Here is a 19700-nt window from a genome sequence, read left to right on the forward strand (position 1 = left end):
CACAAAACATTGTCACATATTATTCAAAAATTTGCCTCTAAATATGGTCAAATCATCTCTTGGCTATTTGATTATACAAAAAAATGTCTTATAAATTATCTCATGGGATTTTATAAAAAAATTTGGCATTACAATATGTGCGATTCAACTCATCGCCATTTTAATATACAAATCATCTCATGGGCTTTTATACAAAATTTGGCATTACAATATGTGCAATTCAGCTCATCGTCATTTTAATATACAAAATTTGGCATGTACATATGTACAAATCAACTCATTGCCATTTAAATATACAAAATTGTGCCCCTAAACATGTAAAAATCAGCTCATGGGCATTTATATATACAAAAAATGAATATAGAACAATTCGTCGACGATTTATACAAAATTCTCAAAATCATTCTACTATGAACCATAGAATCAATCAAGTGAGCCTTCAGCATCAGCTCTAACTCGTATTGTGTCAAGTATTGCCTCGTGGTCAGATTCATGAACTTTCCATAAAATCTTGTTATGAGGACTACCATGATACTTCATCAAATGAATATTTGTTGCAACAACAAGGTTAGAGAAATGAAGAATATGTCTGTGTGTTTCAAAGTCCTTGAACAACCAAACATCAGAATTCTTGATAGGGTATCTCTGAAGCCATGTTCCTGTCACGACAACAGACCCTATTGGGTACTCAATACCCTCTTCATCAATGATTGTGGTTGTCATTTTTCTTTTAGGCTCAACACAATGACACAAATAGTAATTTTTTCCTTCTTCATTGTTCTCTTCTACAACAACTGCATACACATTACCTGCATTTTATAAAGTGTCAATTAATACTAAAAATAAAGTATGACGTACAACAAAATGAACCAAAAAGAATACTTGCAAAAAAATTAACTCAAAAAATCACCTGAATTCACTAGGTCGGATACATGGTCAAAATTCATTGATGTCTCCATCTGGCTCAGTTGTAGTGCTTTGGTAATTTGATATGAATCAATGGGAACCAATGGTCTACAAGACCATTTGTCAACCCACTCTTGTGATTCACATTCATCCCACAAACAATTCATGCATGAAGAGCAAAAACATACCATCTGTCTTGTATAAATTACCAGTGAACTTGAATTTGAACTCATAAATGAGTGCATGTCACTCGATCTTACAACTGTACAACAATTTAGATAGTTTTCAATGTTAGATTCAGTGATCAACCAAAAATATCTATGAACCATTGACGTACCTGGATTACCTGGACCCATCGTAGACTTACACCATCGCACAATTGTTTCTGCATCTATCAACTCAGCACCACCTTCGTACTTCAATTCTTTCCTAGCTAGGGCTCTTTTCACACATGCTCCTACACCATCGTGCTCTCCCTTACCATGTCCAACCTGAGTGAAATTCCAAAAAAATTGTACACCACTTGTCATATGCATCCTTGTCAACAAATAAAACATCCTTGCATTCTTGAATTGTGCGGTGCAATTATCTGACCATATTAAGTGTCTGTTGTATCGTATGTTCCTTTCCCTTAAACTATCAAAGAAAACTTTAAAGAATCCTTGTACAAACTCTGATTAATGAATACGATCATCACTTATGTAGAAGTGATACTCTCTTACAACCTTTCTATCCTCCTTTGTGCTATCATCTACATGCATGAATGTTGTGTGTACAAAAATAGAAACTTGTGTAGAGTGATAATACATGGATTGCACTTCATTTTGAGGTTGTAGTGTATAATTTTCAGCGAAATCAATGATAGAGACAATGGTGTCAAGAGGAAATGTGTCCTTACATAACTTGAATTGCTCATCTAACCATCGAGCTCTATGTGTATGCATTATGTGCTCATAAACTAGTTTCTCTTGAAATATTTTCATAAATTGAGCTACACATATATCATTTTTTACTAGCTCACATCTCTTCAAATCTATTCCACCTTTAACTCCATATGTGATTGTCTTGTATTTTCTGAAAGAAACTAGCTTCGTACCAATTTCATGTGTGCTCTCCAAATGTACGCATCTTGGTAAATGTTGCAAACCACCACATATAGCACAAGAACCTTCCAAACAAGGCATCTTATAATAAATGTAACCATCATGTCTATTACATAGCACACTTGAAATAAATTCTCTTACCGACTTAGGAGGTGCTTGTATATTACATTCCTACAAAACATCATTAGTGTGCAAAGTAGAACAAATATGACAAAAAATATCATAATGCATGGAAAATTCAATATGCATCCTACAACAACACGTGGTGTGTACATGATTAATCTTAATATAAAAAGGTTTTGCCATTTCAAAAAATATTTGAGGAAACTTTTGAAGGAATCTTTCATAAAATTTAGTTTGAGTCATATCCAAATAGTGTTTGGCATGTAGCTCATGATTTGTAGACCCAATTCGCCTTCTAACAACATCTCTTTGGTTGGGCGAAACTCTTGTGTTGTCATGCCAAAAAAATTCAATTAATATTTTTAGTGCATCAACAACAACCTTGTCTTTGCGTGGTAGTCTACCTGAGAATGCCCAAAGAGAATTATTGCTAGGTTCCTCTATTTTTTCTCGACTCTTTAATGCTTTACTTAATATTGTTCTACTAACATTTAATGACTTGTTTTTCTTATCAAACGATTTTTTTTTATTTTCTTGCTCATTATGGTTGATGTAATGACACGTCGAGTAGCATTAGAATCTTTAGTACATGATTTTGAACCAATAGCTTAATATGCATCAAATATATTTCTCACAATAGTTCTTACATTGTTACTTTCAGATGATCTTAGGCCTAGAATTTTCATTGTCTCTCTAAAATTCAAATTTTTAATCATTTGAACAATTAATTGACATCTTGCGGTTTGATTTAAGTTATTAAAATAGTTTTTCCATATTCTTTTAACCATTCTCCTACAAGTTCGTTCATTCATTTTATTGGGCATTGACTTCAATATATTCTCATCAAATACTTTGGTTTCCTACGAATGATTCTAGGAGGTGTTAACATCGGTGCATTATGTACATTCAATTCATCAAGTAGAGAAGGTGTAATATGTTCATCATTTAATTGATTATTCAATGCGCTATCTTCTTCAATTGCATTAGGTTCAAACGGTAAATCAAATGTCTCTTCTTCAATTGCATTAGGTGCATTATATTCATTTGGTAAATCGAATTGAGATGTTGAGAATGACATAACTTCTTCTCCCATTGTTCTTATGTCACGCAATTTCTTCATACGCTGCCTTTGTCTTTCCTTTTGAGCCTCTTGTTGTTCCATTGTTCCTTGCTTGTTCTTTCCCATGGTTGATATCGGTTGTCCTAAATAGAATCATATTACATATATATGTATGTAGACACCCAAAAATGGTCAACGCTTGCGGAGTCATACTTTAACATTTGCGCATTGCCTCATTTTAGGTTTTTGCATCGCATTAACATTTCTCCTATGTCACGCACTTTGTCTTTATCATTTGCGAGCATCGAGTCTTTCTTCTACATTCTTCAGTTGTCTCGCTTTCGAATTTGGTCTTGTCGACAACAACATTCAGTCATGATTTTGGTCGATCTTTGTCCTTGTCAATCTTGTCATATTGTGATCGATTCGTCATCGATCCTTGTCCTTTTCAATCATGTCAATTTGGTCAATTTGTCATTGATTTTTGTCAATCAATCTCAATCAAATGATTTATCAATCGAATCATTTTATCACATTGGTCATTTATCAATCCAAAATCAAATCGAATCGAGTCAATTATCTTTCAAGACCTAATTCATCTTCTAGGGTTTCGTGATTTAATCATTTAACCTTGTGTGTGTCATTTCTTCCTTTAGGATTAATAAATTGTTTATTTATCCTAAGTCTTCTCATTACAATTAAATGTTCATTTAACTGGCTAATTATTCCTCTTTTTGTGAATTAATTAATAAATGAAAAATTATTAATTGATTTCCTAATCTTTCATCAATTTTCCCTCTTTGTGAATTATTAATAAATGAGAAATTATTAATTAATTCACTAAATTCCTAATTTCATCATTTCTAATTCTTAATTTCCTATTTTCATTATTTCCTAATTTCTAATTTCCACCTATTTTCTAATTTGTCACATTTAATTTCCACCTAATTAAATTGTCTTTAGTGCTTCCTATTTTTGTGCTTCATGCGTCATACTCTTGACATAGCAAGATGTCATAAGGTTCTAGTCCTCTAAGCTTTTCATTGGCAATATGTCATAATTTATGACATAGAAGGTGTCATAACCTTCTTCTTTTCACTAAATTTTGCCATTTTGAAATCAATTGCCAAAATATCAATGTCATGCTAATCTTGTCTTTTCTCCAATTTCTCTATAAATTGGATGATTTTCTTCAATCAACCCCTTGACCCTTCGAACCCTTCATGAATCCGAATTTTCTATCAAACTATCGAACTTATGCTTCTAGTACTCTTGAACTTTTCATCAATCTTGCTTTCAATTGTGTGTGCACTTGTAGGTGAGATCCACAAACCCATTGAAGAGGAAAGAACAACAATGGAGCCACATGGAAGGAGTATTCAATTCTATATCTGGTTTGCATAATTTTTCATCTTTGAATGCTTTGTTTTCATACCTCTATTGAGTGTGCTTAGAATTAGGTTCATTTCAATGAGTGTTCTTTTGATTGAGTTATAATGTCTTGTGTTTTGATTGATTGATCTACTTGTTTTGATGATTCCTAATTTCTATGCTACAATGTAAACAAAAGTTCATAAACAAACAAATAACCATAAATATGCATCTTATCACTATTTTTTGGAATCAAACTATTAAACAATCACAATACTATTCACAAAAACTAATAAGAGCAACAATTCAATCATTTGAAATCATGCAAAAACAAAAAATTCACTTACTTCTATGTTTAAAATAGTGATAGAAGTGCAGACATAGTTCCAGTGGGGCCTTCAATGACCTCAAAAACTTCTTTTGAGGTCGTTTAGGCTCTTGGGCAACTAAAACTATGTCTATAAACCATGTACGCGCTACATTAATAACCGCATACGCGTTGTTAGTCCATAAAATGTTGACAAGCCCAACGGTTTATTTTTTCCCATTGTGGACTAATAAGTAGCACGTATGTGCTCCTAAGCCTAAAAAATGTTATCATGAGGTAACGAATAATGAGCTCAGTACAAGTAATAAGTACCGCGTACGCGCTCCTTTGCCTTAAAAAGTGTATGGCAGGGTAGTGAAACTAATAGTTTTAGTACCCCGTACACGCTATTGGTATTAGAAAAGATGTGAATGAAAACGGAGAGGAGAGAGAGAGAGAGAGAGAGAGAGAGAGAGAGGGGAGAGTAGGGTGGAGGGAGATAGGAAGGGGGAAAGAAGGGAAGGAGGGAGGGAGAGAGGGAGAGAAGAGGGGGGGGGTGGGAGAGAAGAAGGGGTATGGAGGAAGGGAGAGGGAGAGTTGGGGGGAGGGAGGGAGAGGAGAGGGGAGAGGGAGAGAGAGAGAGGGGGGAGGGAGAGGAGAGGGAGAGGGAAGGAGGGAGAGGGAGAGAGAGGGAGAGGGAGGGAGAGAGAGAGAGAGGAGGGATGGTAGAGGGAGGGAGAGAGGTAGAGGGAGGGAGAGAGGGAGAGAAGAGGGGGGAGGGTGGGAGAGAAGGAGTATGGAGAGAGAGAGAGAGAGAGAGAGAGGGAGAGGGGGGAGAGGAAGAGGGAGGGAGAGAGGGAGAGAAGAGGGGGGATGGAAGGAGGGAGAGGGAGAGAGAGGGAGGGAGAGGGAGAGGGAGAGAGAGAGAGAGAGAGGGAATGAGGGAGAGGAAGAGAGAGAGGGGGGGAGAGAGAGAGAGGGGGAGGGAGAGGGAGAGAGAGGAGAGAGAGAGAGGGAAGGAGGGAGAGGGAGAGAGAGGGAGGAGAGAGAGAGGGGGGGAGGGAGAGAGGGAAGGTAGAGAGAGGGAGAGAGGGAGAGAAGAGGGGGGGGTGGGAGAGAAGAAGGGGTATGGAGGAAGGGGGAGAGAGAGAGAGAGGGGGGGGGGAGAGGTAGAGGAAGGGAGAGAGGGAGAGAAGAGGGGGAGGGAAGGAGAGAGAGAGAGAGAGAGAGAGAGAGAGAGAGAGAGAGAGAGAGAGGGGGGGGGGAGGGAAGGTAGAGAGAGGGAGAGAGGTAGAGGAGGGAGAGAGGGAGAGAAGAGGGGGAAGGGTGGGAGAGAAGAAGGGGTATGGAGGAGAGAGAGAGAGAGAGAGGGGGGAGAGGTAGAGGGAGGGAGGGAGGGAGGGAGAGAAGAGGGCGGGAGGGAAGGACGGAGCGCGAGAGAGCGAGAGGGCGGAGCAGGGAGATGGCGGTCGAGCGGAGGGATCTAGAGAGAGCGGAGAGAGGTCGATGTCGCGGGAGGAGGGGAGGGTGAGCGCCGCCGGGGACAGAGGGCCTGGCGGGAGCGGCGCTCGGCGTCGCGTGCGGGGGCGGTGCGGCGGCGGTCGGCGCCTGAGAGGGAGGGCGAGAGGGAGAGAGAGGGTAGAGGGAGGGAGAGAGGGAGAGAAGAGGGGGGAGGGTGGGAGAGAGAAGAGAAGGAGGGGAGAGGGAGGGAGAGAGAGAGGCGAGAGAGGCGGGAAGGGCGGGGCCGAAGAAGGGAAGGGAGGGAAGGGAGAGCGGGAGAGAAGAGGGGGGGAGGTGCGGAGAGGGAGGAGCTAGGGGGAGCTGAGGGAGCCGAGCTGGGGCGCTGGGAGAGGAGAGAGAGAGAGAGGAGAGAGAGAGGAGGAGAGGGAAGGAGAGAGAGGGAGAGAGAGGTGGAGGAGGAGAGGAAAGGAGAGGAGAGGGAGCGTACGCGTGCTTCGGCGCGGGCTCGGCTCTGTGGTCTTGTCCGTGCGGTCGCGGTTGAGCGCCCGGCCCCTGGCACCCAGGACTACCATCATGCATGATCTTGATCTGCCAACCCCCTCTCTCCCTCGAAGAGCGAGGGAGAGAAGAAGAGAAAGAGGGATGGGGTATGGCTGAAGGGAGAAGGGGAGGTTGAGCGATGAGAGAGAGGGATGGGGTATGGGGAGAGAGAGAGAGCTGAGAGAGAGATGAGAGCGAGAAGAGAGAGGATGTCGCTCGCTCTCTCCTCTGGTTGGCACCCTCTGGTCGCGTCCTCTGCACAAGGCCACCTGCCCCCCAAAGCCCCCAACTCCCCCACCGCCCCCTACCCCCCATCTAAGGGGTCATAGGGTGTCCTACCGGGGTCATATCGACACTATATTATCCCTTAGCCTACCCTAGGACCTATAACTACACCCAATGGTGTCCTAAGGGGTCATAGAACACCATAGGACCCTTTAGAACACCCATATGGTGTTGTTATGGGTCATTGGTGTCCCGAGGGGTCTTAAGGGGTCACAGGACACCATATGACCTCTTAGGAAACAATGTGACCTCTAATGACACCTAAGGGGTCATATGGTGGCTAATAAAATGATATATTAAATTTAAATTTATGAATAGAACATCATACAACGAGACTCCAAGCAACAAACAACGAGGGCTTCGCTAAAAAGCAAGTGTAAGAGCTTGACATAACCCTAAGAGTATTGCCTAAGTTCTAAAACATGTGATGTTATTAAATTTGCAAGGTTATAAGACTGATCTCGATTGTGACTATAGGAATTACACACTTGATTCTTTTCATGGGTATTGTAAAGCGGAAAAATCGAACCCTAGTTGTTCTCCCCTCCCCAACTCCAAGGAGAGAGAAGGGAGGTCACTAGGGTTGATGGTTTTCACTTAGGAGAGACTTTACATTCAAAAGAGGGGTTGAAACCCACAAGATCCAATCCCACACAATGCAGGATTGGATTCTAATGAGTTTCAAGGGTTGAGACATCAAGGATACCCTCTTTTGTAAAGAATGTAGATAGAAAGATTGAAACTAGGAATGCATGTAAAGTAAGAAAGATTCGCTTATAAATAGAGATAGGGATACGGGATGAAGCTGCGGACCTGGAATTAGCAGTAAAATGTCGAGACGGTGTTATTCTGCAAATTTGAGCAAAAGTTGACGAGACGATGGCGCCCGGAGTGCACACGGTCCTCCGAAAAAATCCGCGAAACGAAGGGGGATCTGTTCGTCTCTGCACAAGGATTCCAGATCTTCAATTACAGCCGCGTACCTGCAACCTACACACAGAAAAGAGAGGATGATTGGTTAGGGATTAGGGGTTTGCCTTTAGGTCAAACCCCGGTTTTGGAATTAACCAAGAAATGAGAATGTTTGTAATGTAAATAAGTACTGATACCTTGTTGTAAGAATGTTTGTATTCTTACATGCGAAGGTGTAATGTATGTAGTATGTTATATGTTGTATGTGATCTCCTCTTCAATGGTTGAATCCTTGTCTTGAATGCAACACCTAGCCTTGAATGGAGACTTAGAATGCTCAATTGCTTGAAGGAATGCTTGAATGCTTGAATGTTTGAATGTTTGAATATCGCTTCCGCGTCTTGCCCTTTCTTATTTTCTTCCCCTCTTTCTAGGAGAGGAAAAGTAGTTTATATACTTGTCAATTAGGGTTGAGAGACTGATTTTTCCGACCTTAGGCCGACCTAGAAGCATTATTTTCCAATTTGCAAACTTCAAGACCCGATGCCCAAAAGGAGACCGGGCCCAAAATAGGCCAGGGACTAGGGCGCTGGGCGCCATGGTCCTGGGGGACTAGGGCGCTGGGCGCCCTAGTCCTGAAGGACCAAGGCGCTGGGCACCATGGTCCCACCTCCCGGGACAGCAGGGTGCAAGGAAGGATCAGGCCAAGGTGCAAAAAGATGCAGGTTTTTGATGTCACAAGCAAGTTTCGGGGGTCTCCATTCAGGTTCAACGTTGCGCCGCCATCGTGAAGACCCAAATGCAGTCGAAATTGCAAGTGTCACAATTTTAGGATGCTATAGGTATGTACCGTTCCAAGCTGTTTGACAAATGATGATCATCATATACTACCACTGCCATGCATACAACAAACTTTAATTTCTTTAGGTGACAGGCGTTGTGTAACATCATGGGAACTCTCACATACCCACCACTATCATTCTACAGGACATCATCTGTGTTACTATCCCTCTTTCTCTTCCTACCTATTGTTTCCTTCTGAAAAACATATTATAGGTACTCTGACTCATCATGTTGCTTTGTTGACATGATTTTCCACATCTGCTCTACTCATTAAAAACACATTCGAGAAGAATATTGTTGCGGGTTTCCCTTTTTGTCATGGTAATACACCCGTGGTTCAATTTAACACCCCTATTCCTCCTATTCAATATACACACACAAATCCATCAGTCAATTTTCTTAGGAGAGCATACATGATAAAAATCAAAGAGGAAGTTGCAAACAAGAAATAAATTTACTTATTTCTATAGAAGTGCAGACACAATTGCAGTGGGGTATGAAGAGAGGGAGGGAGAGAAGAAGAGAAAGAGGTATGGGGTATGGAGGAAGGGAGAAGGGGAGGAGAGCAAGAGAGAGAGGGATAGGGTATGGAAGAAGGGATAAGGGGGAGAGAGGGAGGGATGGGGTATGGAGGAAGGGAGAAGGGGAGAGAGTGAGGGAGAGAGAGAGGGATGGGGTATTGGAGGAAGGGAGAGAGAGAGAGAGAGAGAGAGAGAGGCACCTTGTATGCGTTTGAGAGGGGGAGACAATACACTTACATGTGTATATATATGTTTAATATATTATAGTATATATACATATATTATATATTATATGTATATACACATATTATATATACAATATCATATTATACACATATTATATATTACATACATTATATGTATATACACATATTATATATAGAATATCATATTATACAATAGCGTGTACATGCTATTTATAGTAAAAAGAGCATGTACGCGTTGTTTATAGGAAAACGAGTGAGTACGCGCTGCTTACACCATAGGCACCCCATATGTGCTTTTTAAACTTGTAGTACCTCGTACGCGCTTTTGACTGTTTAGGCTTGGAAAATAGGCCTGGATGACAAAGCTACGATTTGGAAGTTTGATTTCCCTCCATTTCTCTCATTTTTGATGTGTTTTATTTTATCAACTTTGTCATCATCAGGTTTACACTTCATCAAGTGGGTATTTCTAAAATTGCCAGCATATTTTCACCTATCTTCTGAGCTTTCTAACCATATAATTTTTTTTCAATTTGAACAACAATAACATATTATTATTGAATTTCTTTTACCAGTGTCTCCATAGTTCCCACAAACATAGGTGCACCATTTTTTGAATAACTTTTGATATACTTATCCAAATTTAAAAAACTTTATATATTATTGTAGTGCACTTGATTCTTTACAATATTTTTAAAAAAAATTGCATTTTCGATTTGTTTAGTGCAACTTATACTTCGCGCTATGAACAGGTACCTAATTTTCAAGATGTGCTCGATTGGAAAAATCATAAAAAAAAAACACTCAACAAAAAATTACAAAAAATACACATCTTCTAGTGCTCACTCTTAACTATCTTTGTACCAAAGGATTTGTCAAAATACTAAATCTAACTATGACTTTTTTGATGCGCACATCAAACACTATGTTATGTTTTTCAGAAAAAATCAGGGTCAGTTTTTCGTTCGTGAAGGATTTGACCCCCTTAATCTTATCCAATTTTGAAAAAGTTTAGTAGTTTGGAAACTAGATTCATAGTACTACAATATTTGTTCTTTGATTATCTTCATATCTTGAGTGGATGACTTTCAAATTTTGCCTCCAAGTTCAGGTTCACCTGATTTTAGAAAAAAAAAAGTGTCCACTTATACCCCCCTTTTTGACCACCATCTTTGTGCACTTGCCCGGGGAAGGAAGATTAGAATTCAACTTGATAAAGACCTTGAATCTAGTGATCAACAAGGTAAATATGCATTTGTTCCTTCAATGACAATAGATCAATTGATTGAAGAGATAATTATGGCTGGAAATTTGAAGAATATTGGAGCATATTATGAAAATCTAGATGAGGAAGATCAGAAAAAAGTTAAACAAGGTACTGTTCTATATTTGCATAACTTTAGAAAAACTTTAATTGAATTGGAGCATAGTATCCCTAAGGATCTATACAATAGTATTGATGCGAGGAGACTGACTGATAGTAAAATTGATAAGGAAATGAAAGAGAGAGAATTGATTAATGTTTGCACCTGTATCTCCCAAGATGAAGCCAAAAGGCTCATTGAGGAAGAAAATAAGAAGGAATTAAAAAGAAGAAATAGGGTGAACAGGTTGATGATTCGCAGGGTTGAAGAGGTGAGGAAAGAAACTGAGGATATCTAGAGAATAATCATGAAGAACAACCCCTTATATAGTGATGCAGTTTAGACTTCCCATTGAAAAGTAAAGGAAGGTGTCTCTAGCGATCAAATGGATGAAACTCAGATCGAGGAGCATCCAGAAGACCAAGGAAATGCAACACTTGATGCTGAGATCAGTACAAATCCTCTAGTGTTAGATAATGCTAGAGAAGTTCCCGAGATTCAAAAGGATGATACTGCACCAAGTGGCAACACCGGTGCATAGGATAAAGGGGATGGTGCTGAGGTAAAGGAGCTAGAGAAGTCAGAGGTGTGAGATGCAGAGGTAGATAAAGGGAAGGTATTTGTTGATCCAGCAATTGAAACTCCTTCAGTCAAAAGGAGCCTACCCCAAATCTCTGTCAATATTTATGGTCCTCTAGATCTTGGACAAATGTCTCTTGTTGAAAAGTTGATGCTTGCAGCAGTTGTACAAGCTCAACCCAATCATGATCTGGTCAATTCAGAGTTTGAAGACAAAAATATTATTTTGATGTCTATTGATGTGTTACAAAAAGTGGCTCTAGGAGTGCAACTAGATCCCAATTCTAACCCCTCTAGTAAATTATTATAATTGATTAATAATGTAAATGTGCCAATTTTGATTCTTTGGAGAAGTCTACTACTAAGTGAGTATTAGATATATTCAAGGAGGTAAGAATGAAGACATTCTGAAAATGATAGAAGATGATAGAGTAAGATTGAATAAATGTCTGCAACCTATTTCAGATACATTGGTTGAAAGCGGTAAAATATAAAAACCTTGTCTAATTCTACCAAAGTTCACTGTAGGCATAAACAACCAAATAATTGTTTGTCAGGGTAAACTTGCTAGTATTTCATAGTCTTTTGATCCTAATGTATCCCTAACCAATAGTGTAGTTCAAGGAAAATAATGGCTCTCAATGATCAAATCTCGAGCCTTAATATGGATAAGGATAGAATTTTGAGGAGAGTTGGTGAACTCTGGAATTTGATTGCCCCCCAGTCGGACACCATGTTCAACAATAAGGTTGACTGTATGAAGGTTATGGGACAACCTATTCCATCTGAACTAGAGGATGTGGAGATTCATGCATATGTTTTTCAATGCATTCATTACAATCTTGGACAACTTGAAGAGTGGGTGGGACACTCACCTAGGATTTTTGAAGAATATTTTGTTGATATCTTCAAATACTTGTAAAGTCTCTAGTAGATATCTCTGTATATTTAAGTTTTGGATAGCACCCCATCTTTGGCATTGTTGTCAAAGGGGGAGAATAAAGGTAAAAAATATATAGTAGAAGAGTGTAATGTATAAAGTATGATAAAGGTTTCATAATTCTTTGTCTAAAGGGAAGCCTTAGAAATTTTAATCCGTTGTACAGGTTTCAACACTTAGTCATTTTTCATGAGTGTTGCCATCAATGCCAAAGGGGGAGATTTGTTGGCAATTGACACTCATATGGTGGATATATATGCTTGATTAGTGGTTTAGTGTTTTCATTGATGGTAACTCTTCTTGAGATTCATAGCTGGTAATCATGGATCTTGATATCCAGAAGCAGATGTCAACCAGTAGCCAGTTAACCGATATTTCAGGTTGAGCAGAGCAGTTTTGGTTTGGAAGCTTTTAGGTGATTATAGTGTTGTGAATCATGCATGGGATTATTGGGCCGACATAGAGACATCATTTTATCATCAATTTGGTGATCCACGTTTTTTTTAGTGATCCGATCAAATTGACTCATGATTACACGCTACATCAATAAGCGGACTTGATAAATGATTATTTTGTGTGGATATATAAGACTAGTGTAGAAGAACTTTTTGGTGTGTGGTATGATTGATGTGTGAGTGAGTGATGATCGAGAATCCTTTGAAGCACAGTTTCACATGTGCATTCTTGATCCGGTAGCTGGCTGAGACATGAAACAAAGCAGAGTTGTAGAGCAGATACAATCAGAGATTTGGCACTTAACCAAAACTCATCTTTTAATTGTTAGATGATGTTTTGGAGTTCTTTCATTGTATTTCATCAATTTAATTGATCAGTAAGGCAGTGATCCTTCCAGGGTTGTAGCCCTTATTGTAATTGAGCAGTGAGCTCTAAGCAGTGTGTCTGAATGTTTGTGCATTCCCCTTCATGTAATATTGTTTTTCTATTGATCATAGTGGAATAACATTGTGGGTTCAAATCCCACTGTGGTTTTTCCCATTTGGGTTTCGACGTAAAAATCTTGGTGTTATGATTTTGTGGTTGCTTGTTTTGAGTTTATGCATTTCAGTTTCATGCTTATTCTTTTGATGCTTTAAAATTAAATCAAAAAATTGGTTAATCGATAAAACACTGATTCACCCCCTCCTCTTAGTGTTCCTTGATTCCAACAAGATCTACATCATATATCCAATGTTGCAACTAAATAATGAAGAAAAAATAATTTGGTCACATAACAAGAACTCTTGTGGGACAAACAAGGACTTCAAAAGATTAGGTAAATGTACAATAGTCTTTCAAACAATGTGGAAAATTTTAAAAATACAAAATGACTATTTAAACAACAAACTAATTTAATGATCATCCTCAAGTGAATAAAACTTATCACCTTCTTTGAATAGATTGTAAGAAGAGATACATGTCAACCTCATAGGAAAAAAAAACCTAATTCTAAGGAAAAGGGAAAAGATAAGAGATAAGAAAAATGCACTATATGTGGAAAGAACAACATAAAATTATGCATTTTCTCATCATAGGGAGAATTTCATTAGCATCTACATTTATATGGATAGATACATAGGCATTTGCATTATACTTGACATCTATTCAAATTTTCTTAAGATCATTAAAGCAGTGTAACAAGGCTTGACTATGATAAATATAAGGTGTAAACTCCCTCGCTAAATAGTAATCTCTATAGGTGCTTTTAATTTCTAGCTAATCCTAGGAACACAAAGGAAATAGGATTTTGAAGATTAAAAAATCATTATTTAAAGTCACAAAATATATTCAAGAATGAATTTGTTTAGATTGGGGTCACATATATAATTTTGACCAATAACCTAGTAAATATTATTGGAAAATTTGTCAAGATCCACTATCTAGTTCTAATAACAAAAGCTTCAATTAGATCATGAAAACGTGTATTTCAATAGATCTTAGATATATTTCCTACAAAAGTAAACATTGGTATCCTTCCTTTTGTAATTGTAACACTTTATTTGATATATTTTCAACATTTATCATAAATCAACTCTTTCAAATAAAATAATCAATTACTTAATGATTACACATATCACAATCAGTATCTATTGAGATTCCCTTTCCATATCGAATTCTCAATATATATATAACCAAAATGATAACTGCTAATAGATAGTTAAAAGAAAGAAGTAAACATCTTAGAAAACCAAACCATTGACACAAACAAAAAAACACAACAATTATATTTAACATATTAACATATCAAATGACACTCTAAACAAATAATTAGATCGTTGCCACCCTAACCAAAAGATAATTGATAAGATATAACTTCAACTTTTGCTCAAATTAAAATTGACTAAAACTGAATTGCATTTATATAAAAAAGTGTTACCAAAAAACGAGTTTTGAAGTGGTACTCTACGCAAACAATTACATTGCTGGCACCCTATACCAAAACTAACTTATATTTTAATTAATTAAAAATGAAAATACAATATATTTTTAGTTTTAATTAATTAATAATCATGATAAGGTTACATCATGTATGCTCCATAGGCGTTGCCCCAATTACCTTTGTCTAATTATTAAGTCAAAAATAAAACTAACTAAAAGTGAATTGCACCACTTAAGAAAGCGTTACCAAAGGAAGCGTTCAAAACCTTTGTACAAGAGATTAGGCAGAAGAGATAATGACTTCATTAGACTGTCGCCATTGACAAGGAGCGGAGAGTAGTTGAGAATGACAAAACCCAATATAGGAAAGATAATGGTTTAGCCAACCTAATATGTGTGATTCACTTCTCATTGACTGCCTTCGTCATATATATATATCCCTGATCTCGGATTACACCATAATCAATCCCCACATTTCATTCACCTAAAATACCAGCCCTCCTACTGAGTTTATTAATTTAAACTTCAGTGCATTAGTTATGATTTTTTCTTAGTGTGGGCGAACAAAAGCTAGGCAAGCATTCAGTATATTATATAACAATTCATGCTAGACAGAGCCCACTTACTGAACTCACGTTGAATTCAATGCAACCATCCACCCACTTTCATGCAGATCAACATATAAATAGGCAACTGGGTAACTGAATATCATCCAAGAAGAAAGCAATCCAGAGCCAAATACTTTTTCTTGCTAGAATTAATAGTATCAAGCAATGACAAAGGCTATGCGGGTTCTAGAATCAATGGCTTTGAAGCTCCTAATTTTATCAGCTCTCCTCAACAGTGTAGCATGTCAAGGCGGCGTTGGAAGCATTGTGCGAACTCAAACGCAACAAGTATTAGCCGCTCTCAACACCCCTAATGGGAATTCAGTGCCTGTAATACAAGGCTCGGGCTCTTCTGTAGTTAACACACCAGCAGGAAATGGATTTACAGTGACCCAGCCATTTTTAACCTCTCAATCGGGCACATTCACTTCAATGCTTGTGAGAAAGCAGACAAATCCAGGCATAGGAGGGCTTGGCTTAGATTACTGCTATGTAGATGTTATAAATACGGCTGCCCAGCAGAGCATTTGGGAGTCTCCATGCCAAGGAGTTACAACAACGAGCCCATGTATTCTTCTGTTAACAGACGATGGGTTGCAGATAAATGATGGTAACAATGAAGTGTGGAACAATGGAGCCGATAATTACCAGTCTCTGATTTTGCTTGAGAGTGGAGAGTTGAGAATGGTGGATAACAATGGGCAGAGCTCTTGGTCGGCCAATGATGACCCTTTGGTTAATCAGAACTGTGGAACTGCTCTGAGCCCCGGATCGCTTCCTTTCATTCAGCCTGCTTTTTCATCTCCACTGCAGGTCGACCTGCCAAATGGGCAGCCGGTGTTTAGCCAGCCTTTGGTGAGTGCGAACCCTTTGATTGGAGGAAGTCATATGCCCAGAGAGAGTAGCTCTTATATCTGCCTGGCTGCATCTGGAGTTGCCCTAGTAATTGCTGTGTTTTTCTATTGAGAGTTTGAACAATGGTCTTTACAGTTGGTCTGAGAGTAAAGTTTCGGTTAGCTGTAACCAGTTGGTAATTGTGTGCTATTCTGGTTTAGCTGATAAAGTGTGCTGAACTTATAGGGAAACCAGGGAGTGTATATAAGTATTCTGTAGTTGTGAGTGTGATTGTGATTTAGATTACATTTTCTTTCTTTCTAGCTGACTTTAGGTATTCCATTCTATTTGTATCTGGACTCTGGCAGTAATCTCTACATATGATCAAGGTGGAAGATAGATAAGGGAGGCAATGGTGTATTCAAAGTAGGTTTTAATATGAATGTGACAATGTTGGTCATTTTTTTTTGAATTAAAGTGTGATACATTTTTTTGTAGTTTTATTTCTGTGTAGTATATTCAGTTTTCGCATTTATGATATCTTTATTTCTTGCGTTCAGGATTTTCTCCTATTATAGCCTGTCTGAATCGTTACTCTACGGTAAATTTAAAGTAAATTTAATATTATTAATGATTAAATGTTCGGTTGGCTTAAATCACATACATTAAGTTTTGACTTTTAGACTTAAAAGTGTTAAACACTCAGAGTTGACTGGCATTATGTAGGCTTAATATGTTGCCTAATGTGTGTGGTTTACGTCCATATTTAATAGAAAGTACTTAGACAGTTATTGAGTTGTTTTCTAAATTATATATAATTTATTTAATTTTTATTTATTTATTTATTTCTAAACAATGCAATCAATATTTGGTCAGACCTGCGAAGTGAAGTCCTAATGTGCACTACAATAATATCCATTTTCATGAACAAACCACAATCCATGCAGAGGTAAATAGAGGGGTCAAACCTCCAATCAATCATTTGTCTTTCAATGGCTTGACCATCCAATCTACTCTTGAAAACTATTTTAATGTTTATTTTTAAACTCTTAATGACTTGAATTTCAATGATTAAAATATTTTTTAAATTAAAAATAATTAATTAATTTACATATGCTGAATTTCAATGAGTCTAGATAATGAGATATAGAATTGATTGTTATGTATTTGTATTCCTAAAATTTAATATATTATTGATTAATTACAATCATAATAAGTTATACCATATTAAAAATAATAATATTGTAGTTGATGAAAAATCAAACACACTCTATAAAGAAAAGTGTTAAATAGATGAAATTTTGATTTAATTAAAGGAGTTGAGATTGATTAATATGAAGTAAGATATAATAATGACAGCATAAATGCAAAAATAGAGCTTATGAAAATTTTGGTGCATTGTCAACTTGGATCACTTTAACTATTTGAGATCTTATGACTTCGATATAGAACCTAGAAATTAGTACTAGATAGGTGTGAGGAAGAACCCAAGCTTAGAAATGAATAACAATTTATGAGGCCTATGAATAGGTTGCACCTATGTTCTAGTTTATGTACAATTTTTCCTAGGACAATTTTATCCACTACAAAAAATTTAATTGTTTGTTTTTTAATTTATTCGTCAATGTTTATACATTCTTTTGAGAGCTACTAGTGTTGAAAAGAACCTTTAGGGAATTTTTAATGATAAAAAAATGATCACCAATATATTATAGCATTCAATTCCTATGGTGGATATGGCAAGTCTAAAATTGCATAAGATAGAGAACGTAATATGCTAATGCAGCTATATAGATGATGATTCATCTGAATATGAGTGAATACTAAAGTAAGATGCTACAAGCTCATGGTTAAAATTATGGGATAATGTCATTAAGTACAATTAATTATTCAATTAATTATATAAATATTAAATAATTAATTAAATATTTATTATTTATTTGATTAACCTAATCCCCTGAGAAAAATTGGATAAAGAAGTATTTATAGTTTCATGGGTTGATAGAATTAGCTCCATCTGAGAGAGTGGACAACTGGGAAGCTAAATTGAAAGAAATATTTGCTCGTGGGGGCCCTAAGCCAACGGAAAAAACTAACTGCTTTCCCAAACCTTTTGAACTTGTCTAGGTCAAGTGGATTCCGACGATTGTCCATTGGGTAGACACTTCAATAATCTCTACTCCTACTTTGCCAGCCTCTAGTCCCACTTCTCCAGTGATATGAACTTTTCGATCGGTTTTGGCTCTTCATGGTCGGGTTAGGCTATCTAGTTTGCGTTTCTTTTTTGTCTATATCTTAGAATTTCCTCTGGTTATCCGTCAAACTCTTGTTTGAAGATGGCTTTTTGGTTTGCCCATGTGGTTCTCTGGGCATTTCTTGTATAATTTATTTGGGGCTTGTTTCTTCGGACTTATTTTAAAACTTTATATATGTATTTTCTACTTGTATAAATATAATATCTCCAGCCTTGGCCCTTTGTTGATCCCAAAAAAAAAAATTAACCTAACCCCGTCTTTTTCTCTATTAATTATGTAACTTTTTAATTAATTAATTAATTTTTTATCCTCTTCTTTCTAAACCTTGCTATCCAACTTGTTCACATGGACCATAATCTCAATTCATAGGCATCTGACAAGTGTTTCATTCCTCTTTATTGTCTTCTATCTTCCCTTCTCCTTACATGGTAACACATTTACCTACCACTCGATCTTATCCCTTCATTCAAATCAACCTATTAATCTATTCACTCTCACCTACCACTTTATCTCATCCCTTCACCTTTACCTACCCTTCAATGCTATTGATTATCTTCTAACTATGTCATCATGGCCATTCATATTTTAACCTCTTAATCGAATCCCTTGATTCTCTTGGAGATTTCTATAAAAGAGGCTTCTTCCCTTTCATTATCAATCCACAATCATTAGAGTACCTAAAAAATACTCCATGCTTTCATGACCTCTTGCGCTAGTGCTTAAGGCTAAGAGAAAACACCACTTTTACAAGATCTTGGAGGCTAGGAGAACAATGGAGGAAAGCCTATTGTGTATGTGAAGTATATGGTTTTATTGTTTCATTTTAATTTCATGCATGATAGAGTACTTCATTAGTGTTGTTTGGTGAGTTTAGTATATCTAGACTACTAGTTGAGTTTTTTAGGGTTTACAAATAGGTTCAATTTCTAGCATACACGCAATGCACAAATCCTACTACTAGTGAATTTTTCTAGCCAATCAGAAGGAGTGCAAGGAACTATTTATATTTTTGGAACATGAGAGCAATAAAAAGGTAGAAGAAAAGAGAAATAAAAAATAAAAGAAAATGAAGCAAGATAAAATATACAATAAAAACGAAAAGGAAA

This window comes from Cryptomeria japonica, chromosome 4, assembly GCF_030272615.1.
Source record: "Cryptomeria japonica chromosome 4, Sugi_1.0, whole genome shotgun sequence".
Taxonomy (NCBI): Eukaryota; Viridiplantae; Streptophyta; class Pinopsida; order Cupressales; family Cupressaceae; genus Cryptomeria; species Cryptomeria japonica.